This window comes from Sinocyclocheilus anshuiensis, unplaced genomic scaffold (genome assembly GCF_001515605.1).
Source record: "Sinocyclocheilus anshuiensis isolate Anshui unplaced genomic scaffold, SAMN03320099.WGS_v1.1 scaffold3169, whole genome shotgun sequence".
Taxonomy (NCBI): domain Eukaryota; kingdom Metazoa; phylum Chordata; class Actinopteri; order Cypriniformes; family Cyprinidae; genus Sinocyclocheilus; species Sinocyclocheilus anshuiensis.
In genome coordinates, this window is record NW_015554242.1 from 94710 (window position 1) to 106770 (window position 12061).

The 12061-nt window shown below is 35.8% G+C and overlaps 1 protein-coding gene and 1 pseudogene across 1 annotated transcript in view; both read left to right on the forward strand.

Annotated features, from left to right (window-relative positions):
• Positions 1-2961: 2961 nt before the first annotated feature.
• On the forward strand, positions 2962-7116 carry LOC107671231 (GTPase IMAP family member 8-like; annotated as a pseudogene).
• Positions 7117-11317: 4201 nt separating this feature from the next.
• The window catches only part of LOC107671232 (GTPase IMAP family member 5-like), a 4749-nt gene continuing 4005 nt past the window's right edge, over positions 11318-12061 (forward strand). The window contains exon 1 of the mRNA XM_016464134.1: positions 11318-11398. The gene's annotated coding sequence lies outside the window, so the exon portion shown is untranslated. The remainder of the gene's footprint in view (positions 11399-12061) is intronic.

Genomic DNA, 12061 nt, shown 5'->3' on the forward strand with positions numbered 1-12061 from the left:
GAGTGGAGTTTGGGGAATGGGGTCCGGAAGTAAGGGAGATGGCGACCTCTGGTGGTGAGAGGGAGAAACACAGGGCCCGGACCCCTGACAATCTTCAGATTAATTTTGTTGTACTGATTGAGTCAGGGTGTTGTGAGTGGTCAAGTACGCTAAAATGAATATTATTATTTTTACTGACATTTTACATATTACATTTTGAATACTCTACTACTCAAATAGCTGTAAACTGTACACTCTAAAAAATGCTGGGTTAAATATAACCCAGCGCTGGGTTAAAAAGGGACAAACCCAGCTATTGGGTTGTTTTGAACCCAACCGCTGGGTCAAAACATCCCAATAGCTGGGTCAAAACAACCCAATAGCTGGGTCAAAACAACCCAATAGCTGGGTCAAAACAACCCAATAGCTGGGTCAAAACAACCCAACCGCTGGGTCAAAACAACCCAACAGCTGGGTCAAAACAACCCAACCGCTGGGTCAAAACAACCCAACAGCTGGGTCAAAACAACCCAACCGCTGGGTCAAAACAACTGTTATTAAACACTTTCACTCAGAAAATTGATCAAAGTTTGTAATTAGAGGGATTCCTCATTGAAAAACATAAAGTGGGTTTAAATGGTCCCACAGTGAGTAATGGTAAAAAAAAGACAATGTTTTCCTTTACAAATGTAAGATATGTTTACAAAAACATGCATGGAACTTAAATATACTGTGGACTATGCATCGTAATAATTTTCATTGTGCCCACATTAAGAAATGTTAAGTTTTTTTAATTCAAGGTTAGCTTGTGTTGGCTATAGTTTACATGCTTTGTGGCACTGTACCATTTAAGCCCATCTTTAAAAAAAAAAAAAGTGCATTTATTAAAATAATATATAATATAATAATATAATATAAAATAATAATCTTTACATTTAAAGGAAAATGATATAAAATGATAAAGTACTATTTGTTCATACACAAAAAACAATACATGTATCTCTTATTTGACATAATATTAGTGTACGTATCAAAGAAATTGCTGAACACTGCAGAAATGGGTGGGGCTAACTCAGAATTACCAAATGTGATTGGTAAGCAATAAAAATGTCTTGGAATTAACAAATTACTGGATTGGTTAAAATAATGATCAGCATAAAATATGATTTTCTCTTTTTTTAATTTGACGTCAAAGTTGAAAGTAGGCTTAAGGGTAAATGGGCTTAATGGCTACACTTACCCTTATTTTACTGACATTTTACATATTACACACTAATCAGCCAATAACCATTGATTACAAATCAGTACATTTCAATTTGTACAGATATATGTATTATCTGACTCATATTCAGTGATGCTTTTTCTTTTTCTCCCCTTTGTTTTTGTGCCAGTAGCTGCTACACCCCAAAGGCTCCACAGCACTGAGTGTCTGTGGCTTTAAGTATATATTTTTTTTTTCAGCTGACTGTCAAACACATTCTCAATATTTGTATTTAGGTATATGCCATTTACATATATGCCATGCAGCAGTTTTAATGTATGTATGTATGTATGTATGTATTTATTTATTTTACAGCATCATCCATTCTGTTTTTAAATTGTATTTTGCAGTTGGTTAGTGAAATTTTATTATTTAATTAAACAACATGTGAATAGTGTAATGTGCCTTCCTGCTATTCTTTTAATCTTTTTGTGACTGCTTTTCCATTTTTTTATAAATTTTTTTGTCAGATTTGTCAAGATCATTTGAAAATAATTAATCTGTGCCATGTAAGTAATAGAAAGTTATATTTTGATGTGTAAATATATGTTTTCTTTTAGTATATTGAAATCAGATGGGCTAGGGACATAATATCTCGACCCGGTATGTAAGAGGCGAAGGCTTAAGTGCAGGCAGATAGGTGTGTCTTTATTTATAACTCACAAAAAATAAACAAAAACACAACTAAAACCACCCCGAAGGGGGAAAAGCCAGAATAACAAATGCTCACAACGAGACATAAACTGAGGACAGGGCAGACAGAAATCAAAGGCATGAACTGATACATAAGTGAGACAAACGAGCCCAGAACAGAAAACACAGGGAGCTTATAAGGAAGAGGCAATCAGGTAAACAGCTGGGACAAATTAATCAATGATTAAGGTAATGAGAGAACAGGTGAGTGGAGTTTGGGGAATGGGGTCCGGAAGTAAGGGAGATGGCGACCTCTGGTGGTGAGAGGGAGAAACACAGGGCCCGGACCTTCTTATTTTTATATGGTGTCAATCTTTCTGGGGATGAGGGGGGGAGAGCACGTGTGTGTGTGTGTGTGTGTGTGTGAGAGAGAGAAGGAAACTTAACTTGCAATCAGAGTCACAAGTGTGAACAGTGTGTTAAAGAGAGTGCAAAACCACAAGAAACCACCACACAAACAGCATGCTTTTTTTGTTTTGTTTTTTCCAAATCATATTGCTTACTAGCTGAGTTAAATACGGATTTAAAATCTGTTTTTGAAATCAAATCTTTGCATAGCTATGACAGGAAACACTGGCATCTAACAATGCTTTGGGAAAATAAAAGTTATTCTTTAAAAAAAATCAAAGCATATACATAAACCCAAATAGGAAATAAAACAGTTATCAAATAAGCATATTTATTCTGTGTCCTAAACTGAAACATTGGTGTCTCATATTTTAAAGCAGTCAATGCAGTTTGGGAAAGAAATCAATCATAATCTGTATGTGTGTGAAAATGTTCAGATGTAACCCACCTTTGTAAAATGTAACATTTTCATAAGTAACTGTAATTTAATTACACGTCTTTTCACAGTTACATTTATTTTGTAATTAAATTACGTCATTCCTTTACATGTAACTAGTTACTCCCCAACATTGCCTGCAAGAGGGCAGAGCACAACAAAAGTGAAACTAGAAGGTGAACAACGTTTAATCGACTCCTGGTCCATTTGTTTTTTAGGAAGCATTTTCATGGTCTTGTGATCGGCCTAATACAGTGAAGATGGCGACGGGGCCTGAACTACCTCCTGGTAAGAGCTGGTCTGAATTGGAGTTAACGTTTGGATAAAGCTGCAAGCTGCAGTAAACAGATGCATCATCGCTTACACAATATAACAGACATTTGCCAATTTTGTTTCATACAGTGGATTGTGGCTAGTAATATCTTCACGTAGCGCCGTTTTTCCCTGTTTTATAAAGTAGCCCGTTTCGGTGAATTAAATCAAAGTGAATCGCAAACACAATTTCAGACATTTTAAGACCGATTTGATCAATAGTAATTCATACGCGAATCTGACGTTTAGTTTAGAATTTAGTTTATGGGAAATGTATCAGGTGAAAATATTTTAAGGTCATTAGTATCCACCTTTTTTGAACGCGGAAGTCTGTCATACTGGAACGATAGGCTACTGTATATTTCCAGTATCTGGTGTTTCTAGTCAAATTAACGAAGGCCCTATATTCCGAGCCGATAATAGAAGTGATATAGAATGAAGATACAATAGAATGAGTGATTCTATAATTGGAGATACATCTGGCATTTCAAAAAGTTAAGAAAGAACTGTTCACTAACAGAAAACATATTTAATTTTAATGATTCAGTGCTCGCCAAACACAGATTACTTCCTTTTTTTACTTTTAATGAAAAAAAAAAAAAACAGTGTCTTTATTCTATTGTTTGTCAACTCTGTTATGGACAAATTAGGCAATGTGTAGAAATAACAATAAATCATAACAGGAAAAATCCTTATTGTTTCATTAGACAAACAGTCCTTACATTCCAGCACTTGAAACTGAGATAATATTTCACCTATGCATACCTTAAAAAAAAACAAACAAAAAAAAAAAACCTATGTCTTCACATGGAGCACATATTTTTCGTCTGAAAATGTATTATATACAATATCCAGTAAAAAAAAAAAAATGTTGAAATATTATAAGGGTGCAAAAATACATCAATAATGTTTATGAGATTTTAAACAACAGTTTTATTGTTTTTTGTGAAAATAGTTAATAAACAGAGTTGACCCTTTAAGTAACAGAATTGTAAAGTAACAGAATTGACAATTGTCCAATGGACTGTCAATTCTGTTACCGCATTGTCAGCATTGTTACTCTACCTTGGTAACAGAGTTTGACTGTAACAGAATTGACAATTTTATTAATTTTTTGCCAAAAACTCCACTTGCTAGCATAAACGCTAAGAGCACATGGCACTAATAAAATCATGATTAAAATACGTTTAAATGACACAAAGTGTGATCAGTAATAAATTCTGTTTTCCTTTTGATACTGTGGTAACAGTTTTGACACTTTATAAAATAACTCTTGGTGTAAGAACTTTTTAGATATTAAAATGACTATTCCGAAAGGAAAGTTTATTAAGCATGAGAATCTAGAAGATATTAAAATACCATGAATACTTTTAGATTTACAGGCATGACAACTATAGAAAAATAATATTTATGGCACTCAGACATGTATGTTCTGTGCAATTGAGCTGATAGACAAAAAAAAAATAGATACATTTCTAGTTTTAACATTATTTATTCTTTAAATATTTCTCTTTAAAAGAAAAGGTATCAGCTGTGTGTGAAGTGACCCACATTTGGTTTTTGATAACTGAAAATGTGTACAATTTACCAGTTTACTCATAGAGCAGCATTAAGATCTCCATATCTCTGGGACTGAACCATCAAGGAACTTTAAAGTGAAGATACCAAAAGGAAGATTTAACTAATAGACCTACCAATCTCTGTGTAAAAATAAAATAATGACGCTGCCAGTTTTCTAAAGTAATTTTGATCCCCTCTACAAAATAGTGGATTGCTCAGTAAATATATATCTGTAACAAAAGTTTGAACGGGAAGTTTCTGAAATTTGGTTAGTTTGACATGTAATGACCCATTAGTGGTTTACTGATGATAATCATCAAGACAACATTTCCAAAACTGTACTGTGAAAGTTTCACAAATCATGAAGAATGACTTGTGATATTATTTGGATAGGACACTGCAGATTCAGATTTGAACTTGTGGAATGTAATACATATGACCCTGTTCTACACAATCATTCTCCATACCTTCTGTCTCTTTCAGAGATCTCAGCGATCAGCTCCAGTCAAGATGATCCGGTGATCCGGATTCTTCTGATGGGCAGAAATGGTTCTGGGAAAAGCTCATCTGGAAACACTATACTGCGAGAGAGAAAGTTTAAAGTTCAAAAACGTAAGAAGAAACACAAAGCTGAAGTTTGTGAAGAAGCAGCACAGATCGATGGGAAGCAGGTTCATGTGATTAATACTCCAGATCTACTAGATCCAGATCTCAGCAAAGAGAAGTTTGAAAGTCTGAAAGAGCAGCTGGTCTCTCGATGTTCAGCAGGTCTCAGTGCAGTTCTGCTCACCGTTCCTCTAGAGGAACCTGTGCAAAATGAGGAAGAGATCCTGTATACTATTAAATGTTTATTTGGTCCTGAAGTTCAGAAGTACATCATGATTCTGTTCACACACAAAGATGAGCTGGAGGATCTGGATGAGACCATTGATGAACATCTAAAAAAGCAAAACCATGCAGATGTCCAGCAACTGGTGACTGAATGTGGAGGAAAGTTTCACTGTTTCAATAACAAGAAAGAGGCACATGATCAGATTCAAGAACTACTGCAGATGATTGAAAGAATGATGGAGAAAAGTGGGAAATTTATCATGAAACACATGAGGAGGAGATCAAGCATGGATTCTGCTGGTGTCAGCTGTAAGATGATTTGTTGTTGTAAATTAATTCTATAAGACATGCAAGTAATTCATTAAGTGTAAAGCACTTATATATTTCATGCATGATTAATTAAGAGAATCTGCACTCTGATTTTAAAGGCTTTTCACACTGAGCGTGATTAAGTGACGCCAATGTATGATGCAATGACACCCTTGAATCATTTGCAAGCTTGCAGAACTAACAGAAACACCTCTGATTGGCTAGTAGTATTGACAGTAGGACTATCAGGACTATCAAAGTATTGACAGTGGACTATCAGCTGAGTGGTGAGTTGCACCGCCTAGTGTGGTGTAAAATGCATTGTTAGGCAGTGCCACATATTGCGCAGGCATGAATTAGCCAATGGCGATTCATCGTCTAATGTTTGGTGTGAAAGCACCATTCATCAGCGATTCGCCTTTTTGCGTCACCCTCAGTGCGATAGGCCCTTCAAAAATGCAAGAATCTATTGAGAATATTATTTAATTAAACAGTACATTGATGATTGGTCTTCCCGTTGTAGTTTCAGGAAAGTCTCCATCAAAAGATCTAGATGAGATTCCAGTGATTCTTGAGAGGAAAGACCAGATCAGGCTGGTTCTGCTGGGAAAAACTGGATCCGGGAAAAGTGCCACTGGAAACACTATCATCGGCAGAAACCTGTTCAAATCTTCCACTAGTACAATCTCTCAGACAAAACAGTGTCAGTCAGAAACTACAGTGAGGTTTGGTAAACAGATCTCAGCGATCGACACGCCTGGACTTTATGATACTGAACTCAGTGAGGAGGAAGTTATACAAGAAATAGTTAAATGTGTGATGTTTGCTTCTCCTGGACCACATGCTTTCATTATCGTGATTAAAGTGGGTCGATTCACTGAGGAAAATAAGAAAACAATAGAGAGACTCAAAGAAGTCTTTGGGGAACAGATGATAAAACACACCATGATCCTCTTTACTCACAAAGATCAGTTAGAGAAGGAAGATAAAACCATTGAGCAGTTTCTACAGGATAGTGATCCAGAACTTCAGTCCCTCATACACAGTTGTGGAAACAGATTCTTCTTTCTGGACAACAACTCTTCAAGTTTCCCCACAGTTCAAAGATCTGATCAGGAAAATAGAGATGATGGTGACAGAAAATGGAGGGATGCACTTCACCAATGACATGTTTAATGAAACAAAGAAACGCATTCAGGAGATTCAGAATCAGAAACTTGATGAGAAAGTGAAGCAGTTCAAACAGGAGCACAAACTAGTCTCTCAAACAGAATGGACGAAAATATACTGCCTGTTAGCCGAGGAGTGTCGACGTGATGCTCTTAAGTTCATTGCTGCTGAAATCTGTGTAATCGCTGTAGCTTTCTGTCTGAAGAGAGTGTCTTGAGGAGGCTGCAATCCAGGCTTTGAAGAAACTACTAAAACAGAAGATGTGTGCAATTCAGTGAGCAAACTCATTGATGTTCACATATATAGATGTTTACTGAAGGACAGCAACCTGTTGAGCTTTTTTTTTTTTATAAAACTGTTTTAACTGCTGTTTAACATTTTGTATTATATTGTATTATTTATTGCGACTGATGGCTTTTTAGAATGCTAATGTGTTTTACACACTCTGTGCACTTATATACTATAAACACATGTCTAATGAAGCTCTCCAATTACTGGAATCCACTAAACTCATGTAAACTGGAGTACCTGTTTGAGGGATGGACATTTTAATATTGTGAGTACTCCGAATCAATCATATTTTCTTTCACAACCCATTAAAGGGTTAGTTTACCCAAAAAATGAAAATGGTCAACATACAAATAAACATATTTTTAATAAAATGAGAGCTTTCTGTTCCTCCATTGACAGCCTACACAACTACAACTTTCAAGGTCTAGATTTGGATTTTAAATGTGAATTAAGTTCAGAATTATGTGTTTGCATTGAAATTTGTTAAAGAAAATGACAAATCAAGCTGAACTCTCTAGATTTCTTAAATTCAGACGTACAAAGTCCTGCTAAACTCTACAGGAAGGAGCATCAAGTGAAGAATGGAGGATGTGTGTGTGTGTTTAAACTATAATATCAATACAATTCTTAAGAAATTGGGTGTTAAAAGGGATAATGTTTACAAAAATGTTTACATCATTCGTTGTAAAGCTGAATCTCATCTTCCTTGAGTTTCCTTGCCGGTCCTTAAAATTTCAGTCCCCACTTAAAGCATTCATAGTTTCAGATCTACTCTGTGATCACGCCTTCACACTCTTTCTGTTCAATGGAAAAAACGAGCTGTAGCCTATTGCAAAATTACACCCATTTACAGCTACAGTGCTTTTTTGCACATCACGAACGAACGTCTAGAAATACATTAAGTACAGCCCAGATAGCGAGGTGACACTGATACAATGTTGAGTTTCTTGGTTCATCATCTTGCACTCAAAAAAAATAGCTTGTTCAGTGAACTTAAATTAAAGTAAACCTTTCCACACTGTAAAAAATGATATGGTGAAAAAGTCATGACAACTTATGTTTTTAAGTTACTTTAACTCATGAAAATAATTTAAGCAATTTAAACTGTTTTATACAAGTTATACTAGATTCAACTTGATTTTTTAAGTCAGTTTAGTGTTATTGTAATTCAAGGAGCCCAATTTAGTTAAATGAACTTAACATTTTAAGTTCTAACTTATTGGCAGATTTGGCACTAACCGGCCAGATCTCTGAACATGGATTAATGCGCAGGAGTCAAATTTGAACATTAATTCAATTTCAGAATCCTTTCCACCAAGAAAAAAAAAACGTATTCAGCAAATCTAGAAATTAGATTTATGTTTAATACATAAAGACATCGCAGTGCAACATCAAACAAGGAGACACGAGACTATACAGCGAACTAACTAAATCGTGGAGGAATTTCAGACGAACAACATGAATTTGACGAAGCTGTCGGTTGGGCAGCGCGAAGAAGCATATTCAACATGTCGTGGATGAGGTGAGTGAATGCTTGTGTAACATGACTTTAGGGAGATTATTGTTAATTTTTGCAGAATAGTGTTTTAGTTATGTTCTGTCAATAGTTTTCCGAAGTGTGTTTACCTTTCAAGTTTTGCATTTGAGACGGTGCCAGCTGTGCTGTGCTGCATTAGCACTGCAGTTGTAATGAACAAGTCCCATTTGACACACATTTGTTTCTCCACCTGTTAAACATTGTTAAAATGGGCAATTTGAGCGATTATAGTTGTATTTTACCATTAAAGTGCGTACCAGTTGGCTTTGCTGAGCAGGCTCGGCATTTTCGCGCCTACTGCAAGTTTATCCTAACGTCAGTCAGTCAGGCCTCATGCGTATGAGTTGGGATTCGTTACTGAGTAAAGTAAGTGTAATTTTAACATTTTTATCAACCGTGCATAACTACAAGCTAGGATAATATATAGGTGAACTATCTAGACTAGAGGTAGATGACCATAGACATGGGCACGTCAACGTCGCCGCCATATTGCTCCAGGCAACTCTCCATAACTCTCATATCGGGACAGGAGAAAATATACCTGACTCGTCGGCAGCTTGGGGATCTACAAACCATCGCACAAGAATAAAAACAGATCAAGACAGCTTAATTGACCACCAGTGACAAACTATACCGCTAGTCAGCTGTGAAAGCTGAGACTTCATAAAAAAATCATAACATAATTCCCCCGGTTTCACAAACAAGGCTTAAGCTAGTCCCAGACTAAAATGCATGTTTGAGCCATCTCAACTGAAAATATCTTGCTCTGACATATCTTAAAATATGTCAGTGTCATTGTTCTGTGTCAAGATGCACACCTGTAATGTTTTCTTCTAAGGCATTTTTGTAAAAGTTGCTTAAATATTTTAATTTAACTGAGGCCTAGTCCTGGCTTAAGCTAAGCCCCGTTTGTGAAACCGGGCCATTAAGTTTTAACATATTGTAGTTTATATTATAAACTGAATTGTGTTGTGAGCACAATATGTACAGTGAGCACTTTGACAAGACAATGCCAGACTGTCAGGATTAGGGATGGAGCTAAAGCAGCTCTTTTTAATTTCACTACTCATTTACAAAGAGTAAGTTTATCATCACTAGATTATAAGGATTTGATAGCAGTATACTGTTAGACCGACCTGATCAACTTAAAGCACTGTTTATTTAATTTATATCATTTATTTGTGCTCTTTTAATTTCTTTATTTGCTCTTATTGTGACTGCTTACTTCTCTTCAATAATGTTTATTTGTTAATTAACTTTATATTATTTTGCATTTTTGTATGTATGTATGTACGTATGTATGTATTTAGTTATTTATTTATTTAGCTAGCTAGCTAGTTAGTTATTGCAGGGATCTAGGGAAAAAAATAAAAAAAATAAAAAAGGAAAAAGTTACCAGAAAAAGTTTTCAGCCAGAAAATGATAATGAATCCCTGGACAATTACTTCTGCAGTATTGAGGAAGAAAGGGCAAAGCATAACCTTGAGAAGTTATCTCACATTCATATTTATTGGGAAGGTTTAGAGGTTACAATACAGACACAATTATGGAATGGAACAATTCACCAATAAATATCACCTTTAAACACAGAATGTTTTTCCCAAAGGTCCAAGAAACACCAACTGACGGAAAAGAAAAAAGAAAAATTCATATGATTGTGTTTCAAGTCAAATAGGCCTATTACAGTCCACAATCAGGTTTCTTTTCCATTTCTCCCCGATATTCAAAATGAGTCAACTGCGCTGGCAAAGTTATCTATTCTAACAGCCAGTGGAAAATCAGTAGGCAGAAGATATAATGATGATTTAAAAAAATAATAATAATAAAAATAGAATAATGAAATAAATCTGACTTCATCTGAAATGAAATAATTTTATGCCATGTGACCTTGGATACACTGAATGGAGAGTCAAATCATACTCTCATATCCCATAATCTTTCAGACAATTCAGATTTTGTATAATATTTGTATTGATTTAAAATGATTAATTAAATCAGTTACAGCTCCATCAGTTCTATAAGCAGTTCTATCAGTTTTAGCATAATATAGTTTAATTGTATATTTATAAATATAGTCAAATTAATTGGTTTGATGTAATCTGTTTACTCAGTTGAAATGAGTGTTATTATTGTTATGATCATTGTAATTGTAAAGCTAATTAATAACACTTAAAGCAACAACAGTTTTAAGAACTTCACAAGTAGCATTACCACCAACAGGTCTACCAAGAAATGCTTCCTTAACAACAGCTCCTCCAACAGCTGCTCCAGCAAGAACAGCTCCACCAACAGCAGCTCCACCAACTACTCCAACACCTACAGCTTTAGCAACAGCTCCAATGCTGGCAGCAGCAGTTGCACCAACAGCAGCTCCACCAACAGCAGCTCCACCAAGAGCTCCAACAGCAGCTCCAGTTACAGTTACAGTTTCAGCTCCACCAATTACAGCTCCTGCTACACCTCCACCAACAGCTCCACCAAAAACAGCTCGGACAATATTGTCCATCATGTTGTGTGGTTGCTATCTACGTTATCTGGTCTAAGCTAGACCCCGCCCCAAACTCAATGGGAATTCACACAAGCACGTGATTTATAGTGAAAGTCGGGTCATTTTCTCAAAGCTCGCTTCTGCAGAAACGCGTTTCACTTCGACTACATTGTGCGCTTCTTGGTGAGTGTTCGAGTTACAGGCACATGTCATGGACAAATGCTGTAGTCTTTGTGCAGATGAAAATCTTAAACGAACCAAAACTTGATTTAACGATAAAAGATTGTATATAGATATAGGCTAGATGTATCGCATCATCCTTAATTGCAAATATTGCATGCCACGAAATGTGCCGTCGGACTGTAATGTAATACAATTTTTATACCAATGATTAGGAATGCCAGTCAGCAGGAGTAGGATTGCGTATTCATTTGACAATTATTTATTTTCCACTTACTTTATTTTATGTCCAGAAATAAAATTGACTACCAAGGCGATTCCTCAAAGGTCCCATATTGTACAACTTTCTGGAGTTTTATTTTAGGTTTTGATGTCCTTAAGAATATATATTTGCGGTATAAGTGCCATTCACACCAGCTCAGATTCGGCTACATAAGTATGGGATTACAATTCTGCGCGCGAAAGATCATATTTTGAGCGCGCAAAAGTGCGTTTTGCACACGCGCGAACTGAGTTTCGTGGAGAAAATGTTTGTCTTGCAAAGAAGAAAGTATTTCGAATGCACGAAAATCAGTTTTGCATTTAAAATAAGTTTTTGGATGTGTGCAGACATTCTCTTTTGCGCATGCAACGTTTCACTAGCTTGCTCACCTGCTGCCGGCCCTC